Source organism: Staurois parvus, unplaced genomic scaffold, assembly GCF_062004578.1.
Source record: "Staurois parvus isolate SC_StPar_1 unplaced genomic scaffold, SC_StPar_1.0 ptg003007l, whole genome shotgun sequence".
NCBI lineage: Eukaryota > Metazoa > Chordata > Amphibia > Anura > Ranidae > Staurois > Staurois parvus.
Window position 1 is genome coordinate 99167 of NW_028320803.1, and position 19631 is coordinate 118797.

The 19631-nt window shown below is 51.1% G+C and overlaps 1 long non-coding RNA gene across 1 annotated transcript; it reads left to right on the forward strand.

Annotated features, from left to right (window-relative positions):
- Positions 1–2301: 2301 nt before the first annotated feature.
- On the forward strand, positions 2302–14383 carry LOC149428722 (uncharacterized). The gene is made up of 3 exons (XR_016310690.1): positions 2302–2597; positions 6708–6733; positions 14290–14383. It is a non-coding gene; the product is annotated as an uncharacterized LOC149428722 (long non-coding RNA).
- Positions 14384–19631: the final 5248 nt, after the last annotated feature.

The following is a 19631-nucleotide window of genomic DNA, read 5'->3' on the forward strand; positions in this document are numbered from 1 at the left end:
GACGCCTATCAAATGCCTCAAAACCGCGCATAGGGCGTTTGGGGGGCGTTTGAGGAGCGTTAAAATTGCTTCCCAAACGCCTGTCAAACGCTATAGTGTCGTTTGGCAAAAGTTAGTCTACGTTCACACTAGCTCTGTCAACAGGCGTCAGGCGTTTGGAAAGCGTTTTTAACGCTTCTCAAACGCCTATGAAAATTCTGGACATGGCAGCACACAGCGCTGTTCACACTGAAGCGTTAGCGTCGCGGCAAAACTGACGTTTCATGTTGAGTCAGGAGGAGTTGAAGCCTCCCATTCAAGTCTATGGTGCCGCTCAGCAAAAGGTGCGGTTGTGACGCGGTTGCGAGGCGTTTGCGGAGTGTTAAGACCATTTAACTTCATTATAGGCATTTGTGGTGCAGGTTGAACAATTGGCAAACGCCTCAAAACCGCGCATAGGGTGTTTGAGGAGCGTTAAAAACATTTGTTTGGCAAGAGTTATGCAGGCCATAGACGGGCCGTTTATCGACCGAATTGTCGGCCGATAAACGAAAAACCGGTTGGCACTGTTGCCGCTAGCAACGGCCGTTTTTTTGTGGATTTTCCAGCATGACCGATAAAAGTAAACGAGATGATCCGCGAAAAACGACTGACGGGCGGGCACCACTAACGGCGTCAATATTGGCCGATAAACGAACCGTCTATGGCCTGCATTAGAAATACAGTCAAGTGTGAACGACGCAACCGCCTGCCAGGCTTTTGAGGAGCGGCACCATAGACTTGAATGGGAGGCTTCAACTCCTCCGGACTCAACATGAGGCGTCCGTTTTGCCGCGACGCTAACGCTTCAGTGTGAACAGCGCCCTGTGCTGCCATGTGCAGAATTTTCATAGGTGTTTGGCGTTGAAAACACTTCCCCAACACCCTGCCTGACGCCTGCTGATAAAGCTAGTGTGAACGTAGCCTTAGGGCTCGTTCACACTTGGCTGTTTTGCCAACGCTTGCCAAACGCCCCTATAGCGTTTGGCAAGCGTTGGTCCGGCGTTTGCGGAGCGGTTTTTAACGCTCGGCAAACGCCGCATGCGCGGTTTAGCAGCGGTTGCTAGGCGTTTGCCGAGCGTAAATAACGCCCCACAAACGCCTATAATGCAGTTTGAGTGGTGTTACCGCTCCGCAACCGCGTCGCAACCGCACTGCAAACGCCAGCCGGGCGTATGCGGAGCAGCACCATAGACGAGAATAGGAGGCTTCAACGCCTCCTGACTCGTGCAGAGGCGTCCGTTTTGCCGCGACGCAAATGCTCCCGTTAGAACAGCACCATGTGCTGTAATGTGCAGAATTGGCAGAGGCGTTTGGGAAGCAGTAAAAACGCTTCCCAAACGCCTCTCTGCCGCCTGCACACAGAGCTAGTGTGAACGTAGCCTTAGCGTCGCGGCAAAACGGACGCCTCGTGTCGAGTCAGGAGGAGTTGAAGCCTCCCATTCAAGTCTATGGTGCCGCTCCGCAAAAGCCTGCTAGGCGTTTGTGGAGCGTTAATACCATTTAACTTCATTATAGGCTATTGTTGTAACGCTTAGCAAACGCCTCAAAACCGCGCATAGGTCATTTGGGGAGCGATAAAAAAGTTTCCCAAACGCCCGTCTAACGCTATGGGGGCGTTTGGCAAGAGTTAGGCTACGTTCACACTAGCGCTGTGTGCAAGCAGCAGAGAGGCGTTTGGGAAGCATTTTTACTGCTTCCCAAATGCCTCTGCCAATTCTGCACATTACAGCACATGGTGCTGTTCTAACGGGAGCGTTTCTGTCGCGTCGCAGCAAAACAGACGCCTCTGGATGAGTCAGGAGGCGTTGAAGCCTCCTATTCTCGTCTATGGTGCCGCTCCGCAAACGCCCGGCCGGCGTTTGCAGTGCGTTTGCGGAGCGGTAACACCACTCAAACTGCATTATAGGCGTTTGTGGGGCGTTATTAACGCTCGGCAAACGCCTAGCAACCGCCGCTAAACCGCGCATGCGGCGTTTGCGGAGCGTTAAAAACCGCTCCGCAAACGCCGGACCAACGCTTGCCAAACGCTATTGGGGCGTTTGGCAAGCGTTGGCAAAACAGCCAAGTGTGAACGAGCCCTTAGAAATAAGTCACAGCCAGCTCCACCCTGCCACAGCTAACGCATGCGTATTACCCCTGCCGCCACCGCCGCCGGCGGCTCAATTGAGTACGCATGCGTTCTGCTTCTTGCTGCGCAAGCGTTCTCCCCCTTCGGTTTCGTTCCCTGCGCATGCGCTTTCTTTCTAGCTGCCAGCTCACTTTTACTTGAGAGCATGCGCAATGTTCTGTCACACCGTGGACTGTACCATCTTCCCCTGTGTGAAGGGGGCGGACTATCACACGCCTCCCAGCGCCATTATTATGGTGGGGGACGGCGGAGGGATGAGTTATAATTGATTGCTGTCCCAGGTGCATTGTGTTCTATGTGGTGATTGTAGTTTGGATCGAAGTTATATCTGTGTTCCTCCCCCGGCCGGGTGGTGTGTGGTACGGTCCGGATTGAGCTGTCTCTCGGCGGGTCACGTGTCTCGCTCCTTCCCTCCCGCTCTCCTTCCTCACACGGCGGCGTCTCCAGGGTGAGTACCGTGCCTGGGGACCGGGCCGGGGCTGAGCACTGAGGGGGTGCTGTGTGAGCTGTCAGTGCTGGAGGGGCCGAGTGTGGAGAGCCATGGAGGGGGCTCTGACAGGGTGAGGGGGATATTATGTGATGGGGGAGGGGTGATATCATACCTCATGTATGTGGGAAGAGGTAAGTGATGGGGTGTCAGGAATGAGTGGGGTGGGGGGGGGGTAATGGGTTAGTCTTGAGGGGGGCAGGAAATGTATCCTATATAGGTATCTATAAGTGAAGGGTGGGGGTAGGTGATGGTTGGGATGGGGGAATGTGGTAGGTGGGCAAATGATGGGGATAGAAGGCCAGATATACACTATATTGCCAAAAGTATTGGCCCTGCCCTCCATACCATGTGATTCAGGTGCTCCAATCCCCTCCATACCATGTGATTCAGGTGCTCCAATCCCCTCCATACCATGTGATTCAGGTGCTCCAATCCCCTCCATACCATGTGGTTCAGGTGCTCCAATCCCCTCCATACCATGTGGTTCAGGTGCTCAATCCCCTCCATACCATGTGGTTCAGGTGCTCCAATCCCCCCATACCATGTGGTTCAGGTGCTCCAATCCCCCCCATACCATGTGGTTCAGGTGCTCCAATCCCCCCCATACCATGTGGTTCAGGTGCTCCAATCCCCCCCATACCATGTGGTTCAGGTGCTCCAATCCCCCCCATACCATGTGGTTCAGGTGCTCCAATCCCCCCCATACCATGTGGTTCAGGTGCTCCAATCCCCTCCATACCATGTGGTTCAGGTGCTCCAATCCCCTCCATACCATGTGGTTCAGGTGCTCCAATCCCCTCCATATCATGTGATTCAGGTGTTCCAATCCCCTCCATGGACACAGGTGTATACAATCAAGCCCCTAGGCATGCAGACTGCTTCTACAAACATTGGTGAAAGAATGGGTCGCTCTCAGGAGCTCAGTGACTCCAAGCGTGGTCCCGTGATAGGTGGTCACCTGGGCAATAAGTCCATCCGTGACATTTCCTGGCTACTAAATATTCCACCAACTGTTAGTGGGATTATAACAAAGTGGAAGCAACTGGGAACAACAGCCACTCAGCCACCAAGTGGTAGGCCACGTCACATGACAGGGCGGGGTCAGCGCATGCTGAAGCGCACAGTGCGCAGAAGTCGCCAACTGTCTGCAGAGTCAATAGCTAAAGACCTCCAAACTTGGTGTGGCCTTCAGATGAGCCCAACAACAGTGCGTAGAGAGCTTCATGGAATGGGTTTCCATGGCCGAGCAGCTGCATCCAAGCCTTCCATCACCAAGTGCAATGCAAAGCGTCAGATACCGTGGTGTAAAGCACGCTGCCACTGGACTCTAGAGCAGAGGAGGCGTGTTCTCTGGAGTGACCAATCACGCTTCTGTCTGGCAATCTGATGGACATGTCTGGATTTGGCGTTTGCCAGGAGAACGGTACTTGCCTGACTGCATTGTGCCAAGTGTAAAGTTTGGTGGAGGGGGGATTATGGTGTGGGGTTGTTTTTCAGGGGTTGGGCTTGGCCCCCTAGTTCCAGTGAAGGGAACTCTTAAGGCGACATTTTGGACAATTTCATGCTCCCAACTTTGTGGGGAGAGTTTGGGGATGGCCCCTTCCTGGTAAAGTGACTTGTGCTGTGCCTAGAATTTTTTTTTTTTTTTTTTGTAGTTCAGCTTTAAAGGATAAGTTCACCTTTTTGGAAAAAAATAAATGTTTGTTTTTTTTTTTTTTGTAGGTAAAAAAAATGCATTTGTTATTTTTGGCCAAATGTTCCTGGAAAACATTCCATCGGCGATCATCAGATCGCTGATGCCAAGCAGGTCTCTGGCAGATTTGTCAGGGTGTGTGGGGAATGTACAGGGGATGTATGCGTGGATGTACTGGGGGTGTGTGTGGGGTGTATTGGGGTGTATGGGGGGGGGTGCAGCGTGTATGGGGGGGGTGTGCAGCGTGTATGGGGGGTGTACGGCATGTATGGGTCTATGGGGGGGGGTGTGCGGGGCTGTACAGAATGTATTGGTGTATGGGGCGTGTGCGGCGTGTATGGGTCTATGGGGGGTGTGTGCAGGATGTATGGGGGGGGAAGGTGCGTGATGTATGGGGCTGTACAGGATGTATTGATGTATGGGGGTGTGCGGGATGTATGGGGTGTGTATGGGTCTATGGGGGGGTGTGCAGGATGTATGGGGGTGTGCGGGATGTATGGGGCTGTACAGGATGTATTGGTGTATGGGGGGGGGGGGGTGCGGGATGTATGGGGCTGTACAGGATGTATTGGTGTATGGGGGGGTGCGTGATGTATGGGCTGTACAGGATGTATGGGGGTGTGCGGGATGTATAGGATGTATTGGGTGTGCGGGGGGTGTGCGGCGTGTATGGGTCTATGGGGGGTGTGTGGGGGGGTGCGGGATGTATAGGATGTATTGGGGGTATGGGGTGTGTGCGGCGTGTATGGGTCTATGGGGGGGGGGGTGCGGGATGTATGGGGGGGGGGGGTGCGGGATGTATGGGGCTGTACAGGATGTATTGGGGGTATGGGGTGTGTGCGGCGTGTATGGGGGGTGTGCGGGGTGTACGGCCAAGTAGATGTTCTGACAGGAAGCTTGAATGAACCATCATGGCGCCCCCCCCCCCCCCAGCTCTGTGGTAGTTCATAGTAAACTACAAGCTGACAGCCGCTAAGGACGCTGGGACTTGTAGGCACTCACAGAACTCAGTGAATGAGTGATGCGGCTGGGTGGGCGGAGCCCTGTGTGTCTGTGGGCGGAGCCCCGCTCGGTTGCGCTGTTTTTAAATCTGACCGTGTGTGGAAGCTTCTCCCTGTACTATCTGTCAGGGAGGGGGAGGCAGTGGGTGTGGCTATGGTAACATGTTCCCGAAGGTGAACTTCTCCTTTAATGGTCCCGTCTGCAGAAGTCGCTGTGTCAGGGTTGCTGTCAGGCGAGATGACGTGGAGTCCTTTGTTGGCTCTCGGGGTCAGGAGATTTATATCGATCTGTATACAGCCAGGAATGCTTCGCTCTATGCTGCGATGTCTGGGGGGGGGAGGGGCCTGGATGCTGCCGCGCCCATTCACTTCCACACTCTTCTAGTCAGGATTGGTGTTCTCAGATCCTCCTGGGTGCTGGAAGTGTTAGGCTCCATTCAAACGTGTGCGACACGCCATGCAACTTTGGGGGTCCAAAGTCGCATGACAACTTGCCCCCATGTTTCCCAATGGGTACCATTCATATCTGTGCATCTTCAAAGTAGTTCCTGCTTCGGTCCAACTTTTATGCGACTTGAGGGCCATAGACTTCAATCTAAACACTCCAGTCGCATGACAAGTCTTCTCCCCCCCCTCCATGTTTCCCAATTGGTACCATTCATATCTGTTTAACTTCAAAGTAGTTCCTGCACTACTATGGCCCGACTTTCATGTGACTGGAAGGTTTACATTGAAGTCTATGGCCCTCCAGTCGCATGAAAGTCAGACCAAAGCAGGAGCTACTGTGAAGTTGCACAGATATGAATGGTACTTTCATGCGACTTGCGGGCCATAGACTTCAATGTAAACCCTCCAAAGTTGCATCTGAATGTTGTACTTGCGACTTTGTGCAGCAGAAACCTTTCTCCTCGGTCAAAGCCAAAGCTGCGCTCATCCCAAGTCACACTGTAAAGTCGCAATGAGAATCTTGCGATTTTGAGGTCGCACACCTCAGCTGTGATTGGAGCCTTCTAGAAGACTCTCCTGTGTACAGAATGACCGCCATAATGGAATCAAACAAGCGTGAATACAACAGAAATCTTCTGATATGGAAGCAGAGTGTCGCTGAACGGACGCCCTGGTCGCCAACATCGCTCGTTCTGTGGAATAAAACTGAGCTGAATATCGGTGCAATCAGTAAAATGGTGATATCTGCAACTCCAAGTCCCCTCTCTTCCCCCTCCCCAGTGATTTCTGCATGGCTGTGAACTGTCTGGTCGGGATTCCCCACCTTGTTCTGTTCTTTACTGAATCAATTTACTAAAATGTGTGCAATGTGTGCAATGTGTGGTGTATTCTAACCGGCTTGCTTTTCTCTCTTCAACGCTGACTCAGGTTTCTCCATACTCCTGTGGTGCGTAGTGAGTATGCCGGAGACGGTGTCTGCCGCGCTGCCTGCATGTGTGCATGCCTAGATCACGTACTGCATGTTCTCCATTCACATTCTGCAACCATCACTTTGTCGGCCAGCAGACAGATGCGTGCCATTTAGAGCAGATGTAAATGACGTCATCGCGTTCTGCCGATGATTACAGCTTGTATTGGTTTAAGTGTTTGCAGCTGTGTCCCTACCGCCATCCGAATGTCTAACTGGGAGCTGGTAGACCCAGGGGAGGAATAGCCATTTGGAAAGTCGGGCACTGCCCGAGGGCCCGGGGTCAGTAGGGGGCCCCATGAGATGCCCCTGGTACCTTTTTCATAGGCTTTTTTTAGTTTGGGCAAGGACACAGGGGCCCCATGATCCCCTATTGCTCGGGGGGGCCCCATGAGTTGTCAGTCCGCCCCTGGATAGACACTTCCTTTTTCTTTCCGTGGGAGGGAAATTGGAGGAGACGCACAGCAACATCGGGGAATGTAACAAGGGCCTAATGGATGAAGCTGCGATGGCAATTGGGTCGGCTTCACACCGGCTCCAGCAGCTGTAAGGGCATTACCCCCCCCCCCCCCCTTCTGGCCAAAAAGGGAGGTAAATCCTCAGGAAGACAAGTGGTTAAAAGCTGGCCAGGCCACTTTTGCGTTGCGGCATCTGACAATTGCGCTGTCGTGCAACACTGCACCCAAATGAAATTTACGTCGTCCTTCCTCACGAATTGAGCTCTTTCGGTGGTGTTTGATCGACTGTGTTGCGGCACTGTGTTGCGGCTTTGTACAATTGCACAGTCATGCAACGCTGCACACAAATTAAATTTACGTCGTCCTTCCTCACAAATTGAGCTCTTTCGGTAATTTGATCTCCTGTGTTTTTTTTTTTTTTTTTTTTTTTTTTTGTTTTTCTTTTTTGTGGTGGTAGCAAAAAAGACTGACCATTTTGAGAAAAAAAAAAATGTTTTGGACTTTTTGCTATTAAACACATCCAGTAAAATTTTTTTTAAAAAAGCTGTTTTTTGCAGTACGGCGCTGCGTTGCGTTAACTGACAGTTGCGCAGTCGTGCAACGCTGCACCATAAATTAAATTTACGTCCTTCCTCATGAATTGAGCTCTTTCGGTGGTATTTGATCGCTTTTTTTTTTTTTTTTTTTTTTTTTTGTGCTATAAGCAAAAAAGACTGATCATTTTGAGAGAAAAAACAATGTTTTGGACTTTTTGCTATTAAACCTGTCCAGTAAAAAAATAAAAAAAAAATACATTTATTGCGATACGGCGCTGCGTTACTTTAACTGCCAATTGCGCAGTCGTGCAATGCTGCACCAAAACGAAATTTACGTCCTTTTTCCCCACGAATAAAGCTTTCTTTTGGTGGTTTTTGATCACCTGTGCGCTTTATTTTTTGCGCTATACGCAAACTGACAATTTTGGCAAAAAAAAACATGTTTTGGACTTTTTGCTATTAAACACATCCATTAAAAAAATTTTAAAACAATTTTTTTGTGATACGGCGCTGAGTTACTTTAACTGACAATTGCGCGGCCGTGCAATGCTGTACATAAAGAAAATGTATGTCCTTCCCCGCCCCCCCCAGAAATGTCTTTCTTTCGGTGGTATTTGATAACCTCTGCAAAAAAAAAAAAATTACAATTTTGTAGAGAAAAAAAATGGCCTGGTCAGGAAGGGGGGGGGGGGGGGTAAATCCTCTGGAGGGCGGGGGGTTAAAGGATGTGGTGAGGAGGCGACCTAAGTGCTCTGGTTATCCAAATGGGTCGCTCTTCAGAGGTCACGGCACATGTGAACAAGCCCTTAGACCAGGGGTGTCAAACTGGCGGCCCTCCAGCTGTTGCGAAACTACAAGTCCCATCATACCTCTGCCTTTGGGAGTCTCACTTGTAATGATCTTGCGATCCCTCATGGGACTTGTAGTTTTGGCAACAGCTGGAGGGCTGCCAGTTTGACACCCGTGCCTTAGACCGATGCTAGTGAATACCTTTTTCCGACGTGCACAATATCTGCTTGGCGTCTGTCTGTCTGTGTGTATTGTATCGTACATCCACCTGTCCTCGTGTTTCTGTTCTCCCCATTGCAAGCCGCACAGTATTCCTCATTTTTCCAATCTGCAATCGCACAACCTGAAAGGGATTTAGTATTTTCGGTTTCCTGCTCTTATGTAGGCCATAGACGGGTCGAAGATCTGCCTATTTTTAAAGCAAAAAAATGAAAAATCGGTCCTTCGATCGGCCGACGTTACCAGCGTAAAAAAAAAAAAATCGGCCGATTTTCGACCTGTATGGCTGGCATCAGACTGTGACGGGGGAGTGCACCGTACCATGTGACGGGGGAGTGCACCGTACCATGTGACGGGGGAGTGCACCGTACCATGTGACGGGGGAGTGCACCGTACCATGTGACGGGGGAGTGCACCGTACCATGTGACGGGGGAGTGCACCGTACCATGTGACGGGGGAGTGCACCGTACCATGTGACGGGGGAGTGCACCGTACCATGTGACGGGGATACAAATACATTATTTGGATTACAATGTTTTTATTTGGATACATTGTTGCAACCGCAAGACTTTCATATAGTATATAATAGCAGACTGGACTTCCAGTTCATAGGAAGGATTCAGGGGTCTCCCATTCCTATGATCCATTCACTTTAGCAGAATAAAATTTCTCCCTCCCCTCCTCATGCGCAGACTTTTTTTTTTTTACGATTGGCCGATTGTCAATCGGCCGCACATTTTCCAACGTGACCAAAAAAATGTGCAAAAACAGCCGACCAATTAACCCACTAACGGTGCAAAAATCGGCTGATTTTTTGACCCGTCTATGGCTGGCATAAGTTGGGTTTTTGGTGGTCCTGTCACTACCCTGGGCAGATAAATGTTCTATAAATCTACACGCGGTGCAGTAGTTGTGGCAGCTTCTCAAAAAGAAAAAAAGTTTGTGTTGCACGCAGCTTTTCCTGACTGTTCTGGGGATTGTTGGAGGCGTTCTAGCTTATGCCGTAGATTCTTCTTCTGGGCCTGGTGTAACCGGTTTTGGCAGCTGGGGCAGCCTTGTCTCTTACCCCCGGGTTCAAGTGTTTTCTGCAGCGTTTTGCAGAAACGCGGTACAGTCCATTTAACATGATTTCCTATGGGACACGGTCACATCTGTGCGTTTTCACCCGGTGCGGGTTTTTGAAAGGGTCAGGGACTCTTGACGCAAAAAGTAGCGTTTTTGGTTCTATAGACTTCAACGTAAATGCTGCAGAAAAGCATGTAGTGAATTTTTGCGTTTTTTGCATTTTTTTTAAAAATCTGCCTAGCAACAAGGGGAAAAAAAACTGCAGAAACGGCTCAAATGCAACCTGCGTAGGTGTGAACCTGGCCTTATGTAGCTTAGACAAGGATTCCCTGGTCACTGCTGGGTGCACAGGGGACATTGGCGGAAGGGAAGTGTAACGGAACCGACCCAGACTGCGCTTGGGTACTTCCGTTAGACTACTGCTTCCCTGTCCGAGCGCCGACCAAACACCACAGCCGACCATACAAGACTAGACGACACCACTCTTGAAGTAAACCAGGAGGTAGACTAGTTTATTTGAATACAGATACAAGATATATACACTCAGGGGACAATCCCCCCTCCCTGCATAATGACACAGGGCGGGGCAATCTACATTTAGTAACAAGAGACACACCGGTATTCAAACTTCACACCAGCAGACAGTCCCATCAGGAGGGAGGACTGCTGGAGACACCCCATGTGTGTTGGATCCGAGATCCTCCCTACCCCCCCTTCCCCACTAAGATAATACACCTGAACACATACATCCCATAATAGTTTGCTCCCTGCATGATGACACAGGGCAGGGCAATCTACATTTAGTAACGAGACACACAGGTATTCAAACTTCACACCAGCAGACAGTCCCATCAGGAGGGAGGGCTGCTGGAGACACCCCATGTGTGTTGAATCCGAGATCCTCCCTACCCCCTTCCCCACTAAGATAATACACATAAACGCATACATCCCATAATAGTTTGCTCCCTGCATGATGACACAGGGCGGGGCAATCTACATTTAGTAACGAGACACGCGTATTCAAATTTCACACCAGCAGACATTCCCATCAGGAGGGAGGGCTGCTGGAGACACCCCATGTGTGTTGGATCAGAGTTCCTCCCTACCCCCCCCCCCCCCCTTCCCCACTAAGATAATACACATAAACACAGACATCCCAAAATAGTTTGCTCCCAAGCAATACACAATAGAACAATGGGATGCAACCACACAACGCCAAACAATCAACACCCCCCCCCCCCCCCCCACCCCAATATCAGGACAGATCACCCTGTACCCCTAACAGGCACAGGGTGACTTGCACATAATAGGGATATTGGGAGCTGAGACAGGGGTCTCCCCACCTCTCCAAAGTGAGCTGGGTTCCATGGGCCCCCCACCCAAAGTGACTCCCGGAAGCCATGTTGTTGGAACTGCAATGCAAAGCCTCTCCCACCTCTGGAAGTGTTGGGGGACGTGCGTAGCTCCCCTATCTGCGACACGTGATAACATAACACATGAAAGAAAAGCAAAACCAGCGCTCAGGTCCCTACATGTCCTAGGAACACCTGGCCGAGGTGCAGCCCTCTAAGGATCAGGGAATTTTTTGATAATACTGGAAAAAAGCAAAAAAAGGCAAAAATAGGCAGTGATAAAAAATGTATTGAAAATGATAAACGTGTATACGGACAAACCAAGAGTCCTTAAAGGCAAGGAAGTGATGTGACAGTCCCAACAAGTGGTCTTGCGATGGTGTGCGAACGCGTTTCGGGGGACCGGCTCCCTTCCTCAGAGCTGAAACAACTAGACCTGTTTGAATCCTATATAGGGGAGCCGGAGCGACACCATCATATAGGGCCCATTCACACTAGGCTGCTTTCACACGGATGCTTTTTTTTTTTTTACTGTGCTAAATACGCAATCCTTTTAAATCCTATGGGACTCCGCAAAATGCACAGCACCCACCATGTACTGGTGTGAAGTCCTTTGCAGGTTTCAAAAATACAGCTCCCCATTGAAATGAATAGAAAATGTCAAACGCACCTGTTTTTGGTGCGCTTTTTTTTTTTTTTTTTCACAGGTGCATGCTGGGTAATTGAGCGGAGGAAAAAAAAACAGTAAATGCAACGTCACAAAAACGTATATGCGTTTTTGCGTCGACACGGTATGAAAGCAGCCTTAGGCCCCGTTCAGATCACTCCTAAGATTTCGACGACCCAATTTTTATGCAATTCTACTTGTCACATTGGGCATCCCATTCATTGGAATGGAACAAAGGATCAAAGCGCATGGGCTCAATTGTGGGGGGGCCACTTGTCCACTGCTGGTGGTGTCACACTAATGAAAGTGATGAAATGTCAGCCCGAGAAGACTGCGGATAAGTCGATGTTCCCCTCACATGGAGGTATCTTTGTTAACCCCTTGACGCCAATTGCACGCAAATATGCGGCCTCTCTGCGTCTGGGCCTTGATGCCGAGCGGCCACATATTTGCTTGCCGTCACGTGATTGGAAAAGGTTCAGATCGAAAGGGGAGATGGGGACCTTTCCAGGAGTAGTGGACAGCTGGGAGCGTGCAGGGCGATTGCTCTCGACACATATGTATTTTTTAATTGCATGAAAATATGTGGCCGCTTGGTGTCGAGGCCCGGACGCGGAGGGGCCACGTATTTGCGTGCCGTCGAGGCCCGGACGCGGAGGGGCCACGTGTTTGCGTGCCGTCGAGGCCCGGACGCGGAGGGGCCACGTGTTTGCGTGCCGTCGAGGCCCGGACGCGGAGGGGCCACGTGTTTGCGTGCCGTCGAGGCCCGGACGCGGAGGGGCCACGTGTTTGCGTGCCGTCGAGGCCCGGACGCGGAGGGGCCACGTGTTTGCGTGCCGTCGAGGCCCGGACGCGGAGGGGCCACGTGTTTGCGTGCCGTCGAGGCCCGGACGCGGAGGGGCCACGTGTTTGCGTGCCGTCGAGGCCCGGACGCGGAGGGGCCACGTGTTTGCGTGCCGTCGAGGCCCGGACGCGGAGGGGCCACGTGTTTGCGTGCCGTCGAGGCCCGGACGCGGAGGGGCCACGTGTTTGCGTGCCGTCGAGGCCCGGACGCGGAGGGGCCACGTGTTTGCGTGCCGTCGAGGCCCGGACGCGGAGGGGCCACGTGTTTGCGTGCCGTCGGCGTTAAGGGGTTAAGTTGCCAACACCCGAAAGCAGTCTGCAAAACGCGGTGCCATGTGCAGAATCAGCGAGGGGAAAATGTTATCAACACACTGAGGGTCACCAATACGGGTCCAAAAGTTTTAATGAACGATCACATAGTTGCAGCAAGGCCACGTTTCGGAGTCTCGCAGGACCACTTCATCAGATGTGACTGATGGGGTCCTGCGAGGTTCTGAAAAGTCGCTGTGCTGTAACTAGGTGATCGTTCATTAAAACTTTTGGACCCATATTGGTGACCCTCGGTGTTCTGGTGACATTCTCCCTCGCCGATTCTGTTCGGTTCCAGCCGACAGTCCCTGCAGCGCCCACTTATACACACCGCCATTTGTAACGTGTGCGTTTTGGATTGTACACTTGCATGTGCAGAATCTGAGCGCGTAGGTGTGAATACCCTTGTGATCTGACTCTAGTGTGGATCCAAAAAGATCCTGTACCCTCCTTTTTTTTTTTTTTTTTTTTTTGTGTACAATTAGAGCCATACAAAATGTACAGCTGCAATCGCACAGCACACAAATCGCATGTGGTTGGTAGAGGAATGCAGTGCGGTTCCTGCACAGATCACTGCGGTATACTGCACCGCATATATGTGAGCCCAGCCTTAGAAAACAATTGCTTCGGATTACTGATGTTGTTCAGATGCAGAAAAATGTCAGTCGCCATGTAAAGCCCTAAAATAAAAGGCTGCCACACCCATTGCGTTAGATTCTGTGATTTTCTCTGCCTGGGGTAGTAACGTGATCTCTTATGTCCTAGTCTCCCTCATACACGGATGTAGGTGAAGTGCAGGAATCTCCAATGAATAAAAAGTTCCACAAACAAATCCTACACCTAAAATGACAAATATCCGTGAAAATGAAAACTAGTAACAATTGAGTAGTTTGCCCGCGTAGTATTAAATTATCACCCAAAAATGTTAGTCATTTAAGTCCGGATAAATGTTCAGTCTGAAGTCCCTGAACCTTTTATAAGTCAGAAATTAGTCCAGCACTGATCTATAGATCGCTGTAATCCCTCATTAGACCGCAGTAATCTCTCCTCGTCTCTTTATGGGCTTGTAAACAAAATCTGGAGCCTGTTAAACAGTCCCGGCATTGTGTGTACTGACTGTAAGACCAGCATGTGCTTGCAGGGGAGGGTTGTGAACACTGGGGGGGGTTCTCTTTCTGGTTGTGTCATTTGCAATTCATCGTTCATCATCCTGATCGCAGCTAACTATTGATTAGTGGTCTGTACTTTTATATTCCTTTTTTTTTTTTTCTTTCTTTTCTTCTGTTTCCACAATCATGCTAAGTACAAGAGATGCACCAAATTTTGAGCAAGGCTTGAATTCTCTGGGCTGTTCATCTGGGTGGCAATAAGGAGGGACCTTCAGAGGAATTTTTCAGGTACTTATATAGCGCCATCAATTTACACAGCACTTTACATATATACATTCACATCAGTCCCCGACCCTCGAGGGGGCGTGCAATCCAAGGTCCCCGACCCTCGAGGGGGCGTGCAATCCAAGGTCCCCGACCCTCGAGGGGGCGTGCAATCCAAGGTCCCCGACCCTCGAGGGGGCGTGCAATCCAAGGTCCCCGACCCTCGAGGGGGCGTGCAATCCAAGGTCCCCGACCCTCGAGGGGGCGTGCAATCCAAGGTCCCCGACCCTCGAGGGGGCGTGCAATCCAAGGTCCCCGACCCTCGAGGGGGCGTGCAATCCAAGGTCCCCGACCCTCGAGGGGGCGTGCAATCCAAGGTCCCCGGACCCTCGAGGGGGCGTGCAATCCAAGGTCCCCGGACCCTCGAGGGGGCGTGCAATCCAAGGTCCCCGGACCCTCGAGGGGGCGTGCAATCCAAGGTCCCCGGACCCTCGAGGGGGCGTGCAATCCAAGGTCCCCGGACCCTCGAGGGGGCGTGCAATCCAAGGTCCCCGGACCCTCGAGGGGGCGTGCAATCCAAGGTCCCCGGACCCTCGAGGGGGCGTGCAATCCAAGGTCCCCGGACCCTCGAGGGGGCGTGCAATCCAAGGTCCCCGGACCCTCGAGGGGGCGTGCAATCCAAGGTCCCCGGACCCTCGAGGGGGCGTGCAATCCAAGGTCCCCGGACCCTCGAGGGGGCGTGCAATCCAAGGTCCCCGGACCCTCGAGGGGGCGTGCAATCCAAGGTCCCCGGACCCTCGAGGGGGCGTGCAATCCAAGGTCCCCGGACCCTCGAGGGGGCGTGCAATCCAAGGTCCCCGGACCCTCGAGGGGGCGTGCAATCCAAGGTCCCCGGACCCTCGAGGGGGCGTGCAATCCAAGGTCCCCGGACCCTCGAGGGGGCGTGCAATCCAAGGTCCCCGGACCCTCGAGGGGGCGTGCAATCCAAGGTCCCCGGACCCTCGAGGGGGCGTGCAATCCAAGGTCCCTAACTCACATTCATACATACACATACTAGGGACAATTTAGACAGGAGCCAGTTCACCTCCCAGCATGTTTGGAGTGCCCCGTAGGAAACCCGTACAGGGAGAACATGCAAACTCCAGGCAGGTGGTGCCGTGGCTGGGTTTCAAACCAACAACCTTAGTACTGCCAGGCGGAAGTGCTAACCATTTAGCCGCTGTGCTGCCCATTTTAAAGGATAAGTTCACGTTTGGGAACATGTTGCGTGTTTCACCTGTTTTTAGGGTGGAACATGTAATGTGTTCCCAATGCTGCAGCCTGCCACTCCCCCTCCCTGTGACAGACGTACAGGGAGAGGTTCTCCTTACTAGCTGTCACTTTTTAACCACTTCCTATCCAGACACCCCCCCCCCCCCCCTTCCTGTCCAGGGCAATTTTCAGCTTTCAGCGCTATCACTTTGACAATTGCGCGGTCATGCAACGCTGTACCCATATGAATTTTTTTACCTTTTTTTTTTTGAGACAGATAAAACTTTATTTTGGTGGTATTTATTCACCGCTGGGATTTTTTTTTTTTTGCTATGTAAATGAAAGTTCAAAAATTTTGAAAGTTATTCTTATAAAATTTTGCAAATAAATAATATTTCATCATAAATCTTGGCCAAAATTTATTCCATTATCTTTTTAGTAAAAAAAAGCCAAATTTAGTTTATAACCAAAAATTATAATTTTAAAACTTTTTTACATTTTTATCTTTATGGGTTTTTTACATACTGTCACCCTAGCAGTACAGTGTCACCATGGTGATGGGTTTTTTTTTTTTAACACTGATTGCTTTTACACCCATATAGGATGTAAAAACAATAGTTTCTTTCTGTCTGCATTCTTGCAGCCATTGAGAACTACTGAATGAGCTGTGACTGGTCACAGCTTGTCACATGGTACAAGGCTGTTGTGAATAGCCTTGTACCATGTGACCTCTGATCATTCAGATTTCACACGCACTCAGCAATGTCAGACATCTTGCTTACTACTTTGCATGGGATCACAGTGATCACATGATCGGGACCTCACACAGAGGTCCCGGCTGACGATTGGTGTTTCACTGTGTCCGGAGGACACAGCGGGCACCAGATCATGGTGCTGCCTGCTCCCCGGGAGCGCGCACAGCTAGAAATGGCGGGTGCCATTTATGAACGGCAACCCGCCCCTGGAGTGCCACCGTCCTGCCGTTTATAAACAGTAGGCGGATGGCAAGTGGTTAAAAATCGGTGCTCAGCCCACATAGATGCATCATTCATTCTCGGTGTGAATGAACTACGAGTCACGACAGCTGCACACAGTTGGACATTCAGCCGATCCCTGCTGAACCAGCCAAATTTCGATCCATTTATGGCCAGCTTTACAGTTCTGAGCCTTCTGCAGTGATTGTGGGTTGCTTGCTCTTCATAAAAATATCTGTCTCAGAATGCAAGACATTATGTGAATGGACTAATGGAGAGGAGGGGCAGACGAATGTCACAATCTCCCCCTGTCCGTTCAAAGAATGTCTTATTCTGTGACTAGAGCGACTCGCTGTCCTCACTGTAGCAGAGCTGGAACTGTAAACTTCCTTGTTACAGAAGGTTGAAAGGGAAATCTCTTGCCGCATGCACACAGGTAGCATCCATCACTAGAGGCGGTTTTTTTTTTTTTTTTTTTTAATTTTTACATCTCAAATGTCAAATATTGTCCAAAAAAGGGTAATTTTTGATGACCAGCGGAGGCTCTTTGCCATCTACAACACGTGGGCCTCATTCACATGGGTGGACTACAGTGTGAGGGTCTCTTATTGCCATCTACAACACTTGAGCTTCATTCACATGGGTGGACTACAGTGTGAGGGTCTCTTTATTGCCATCTACAACACGTGGGCCTCATTCACATGGGTGGACTACAGTGTGAGGGTCTCTTTATTGTCATCTACAACACTTGGGCCTCATTCACATGGGTGGACTACAGTGTGAGGGTCTTTATTGCCATCTACACACTTGGGCCTCATTCACATGGGTGTACTACAGTGAGGGTCTCTTTATTGCCATCTACAACACTTGGGCTTCATTCACATGGGCGTACTACACTGTGAGGGTCTTCATTGCCATCTACAACACTGGGCCTCATTCACATGGGTGGACTACAGTGAGGGTCTCTTTATTGCCATCTACAACACGTGGGCCTCATTCACATGGGTGTACTACAGTGAGGGTCTCTTTATTGCCATCTACAACACGTGGGCCTCATTCACATGGGTGTACTACAGTGTGAGGGTCTTTATTGCCATCCAGAACTCTTAGCCTCACACTGTAGTACACCCATGTGAATGAGGCCCACGTGTTGTAGATGGCAAGAGACCCTCACACTGTAGTACACCCATGTGAATGAGGCCCCTTTATTGCCATCCAGAACACTTGGGCCTCATTCACATGGGTGGACTACAGTGTGAGGGTCTCTTTATTGCCATCTACAACACTTGGGCCTCATTCACATGAGTGTATACAGTGTACACCCGTGTGAAGGCCGTGTTTGCCCGCATGGGGATACCCAGGTGTTCATCCCCTTGCCGACAGTCCCATTCATGTCAATGGGACAAACCTGTCTCGTGGACACAGGCACTGCTCCCAATTTACATCCCTGTGTGTGCGTGGCCCTTTCAGGGCAGCGCACACCCCCCTGCGTTTGTCAGATTGGGAGCAGCGGTTGTGCTGCTGCTGCATCCCAGTTGATGGAATGGGACTGCCTGCAAGGGGATGCATGGAATACCTGTGTATCCCTGGGTGGGTATACGTGGCCCTCGCACGGGCATATGTCTGTGTGAATGAGGCCTTTAAAGGCTCCTCTATGGAAAGCAATGCTTACAATTGGTGGCCCTTGTTCTTGGTAAAATTTCACCTGTCCTGTGGAAACTCTAGCGGCTGCCATTGCTCATCTGCATACGTTTTCCAAGTCATTGGCTCAGCCCGGAGAGCACAACAGCCAGGCAACCAGATTTCTTGGGGGGAGTGTTGGCAGTGGCAGCCGCCATGTTTTTCTCTCTCCTTCTTTAATCAAATTACTTTGATCTTTCCGTCTTCTGTTTATCTTGCCTTGGAAGAAGGGGAGCAAGTTTCTGCGTTCCTAGTGACTGTCGAACGTTTCATTAATGGGAATTGTCAGAGATGCCGGAACCTTCATTCACTTCATATTTCATTGCCGTATCCCCCCCCATCGTATTTCATTGCCGTGTCCCCCCCCATCGTATTTCATTGCCGTGTCCCCCCCCCATCGTATTTCATTGCCGTATCCCCCCCATCGTATTTCATTGCCGTATCCCCCCCCATCGTATTTCATTGCCGTATCCCCCCCCATCGTATTTCATTGCCGTATCCCCCCCCATCGTATTTCATTGCCGTATCCCCCCCCCCATCGTATTTCATTGCCGTGTTCCCCCCCCCCCCCATCGTATTTCATTGCCGTATCCCCCCCATCGTATTTCATTGCCGTATCCCCCCCATCATATTTCATTGCCGTATCCCCCCCATCGTATTTCATTGCCGTATCCCCCCCATCGTATTTCATTGCCGTATCCCCCCCCCCCCATCGTATTTCATTGCCGTATTCCCCCCCCCCCCATCGTATTTCATTGCGTATTCCCCCCCCCCCATCGTATTTCATTGCCGTATTCCCCCCCCCCCATCGTATTTCATTGCCGTGTCCCCCCCCCCCCATCGTATTTCATTGCCGTGTCCCCCCCCCCCATCGTATTTCATTGCCGTGTCCCCCCCCCCATCGTATTTCATTGCCGTGTCCCCCCCCCCCATCGTATTTCATTGCCGTGTCCCCCCCCCCATCGTATTTCATTGCCGTGTCCCCCCCCCCATATCGTATTTCATTGCCGTGTCCCCCCCCCCCCCATATCGTATTTCATTGCCGTGTCCCCCCCCCCCCATATCGTATTTCATTGCCGTGTCCCCCCCCATATCGTATTTCATTGCCGTGTCCCCCCCCCCCGTATTGCATTGCCGTGTCCCCCCCCCCCCGTATTGCATTGCCGTGTCCCCCCCATCGTATTGCATTGCCGTGTCCCACCCATCATTGCATGGAAAAGCTGAAGGAGGTTTTGCCTGAGAAGACACCTAACATGAGATGCATGATTTCAAAGGTCTAAGAATTTTAACCAATTCCAGATTTCTGCCGCATCAGCAGCCCGTAGCATGCGTTGTGGTCTCCACATGGGGTCTGCAAGATTTTTGTA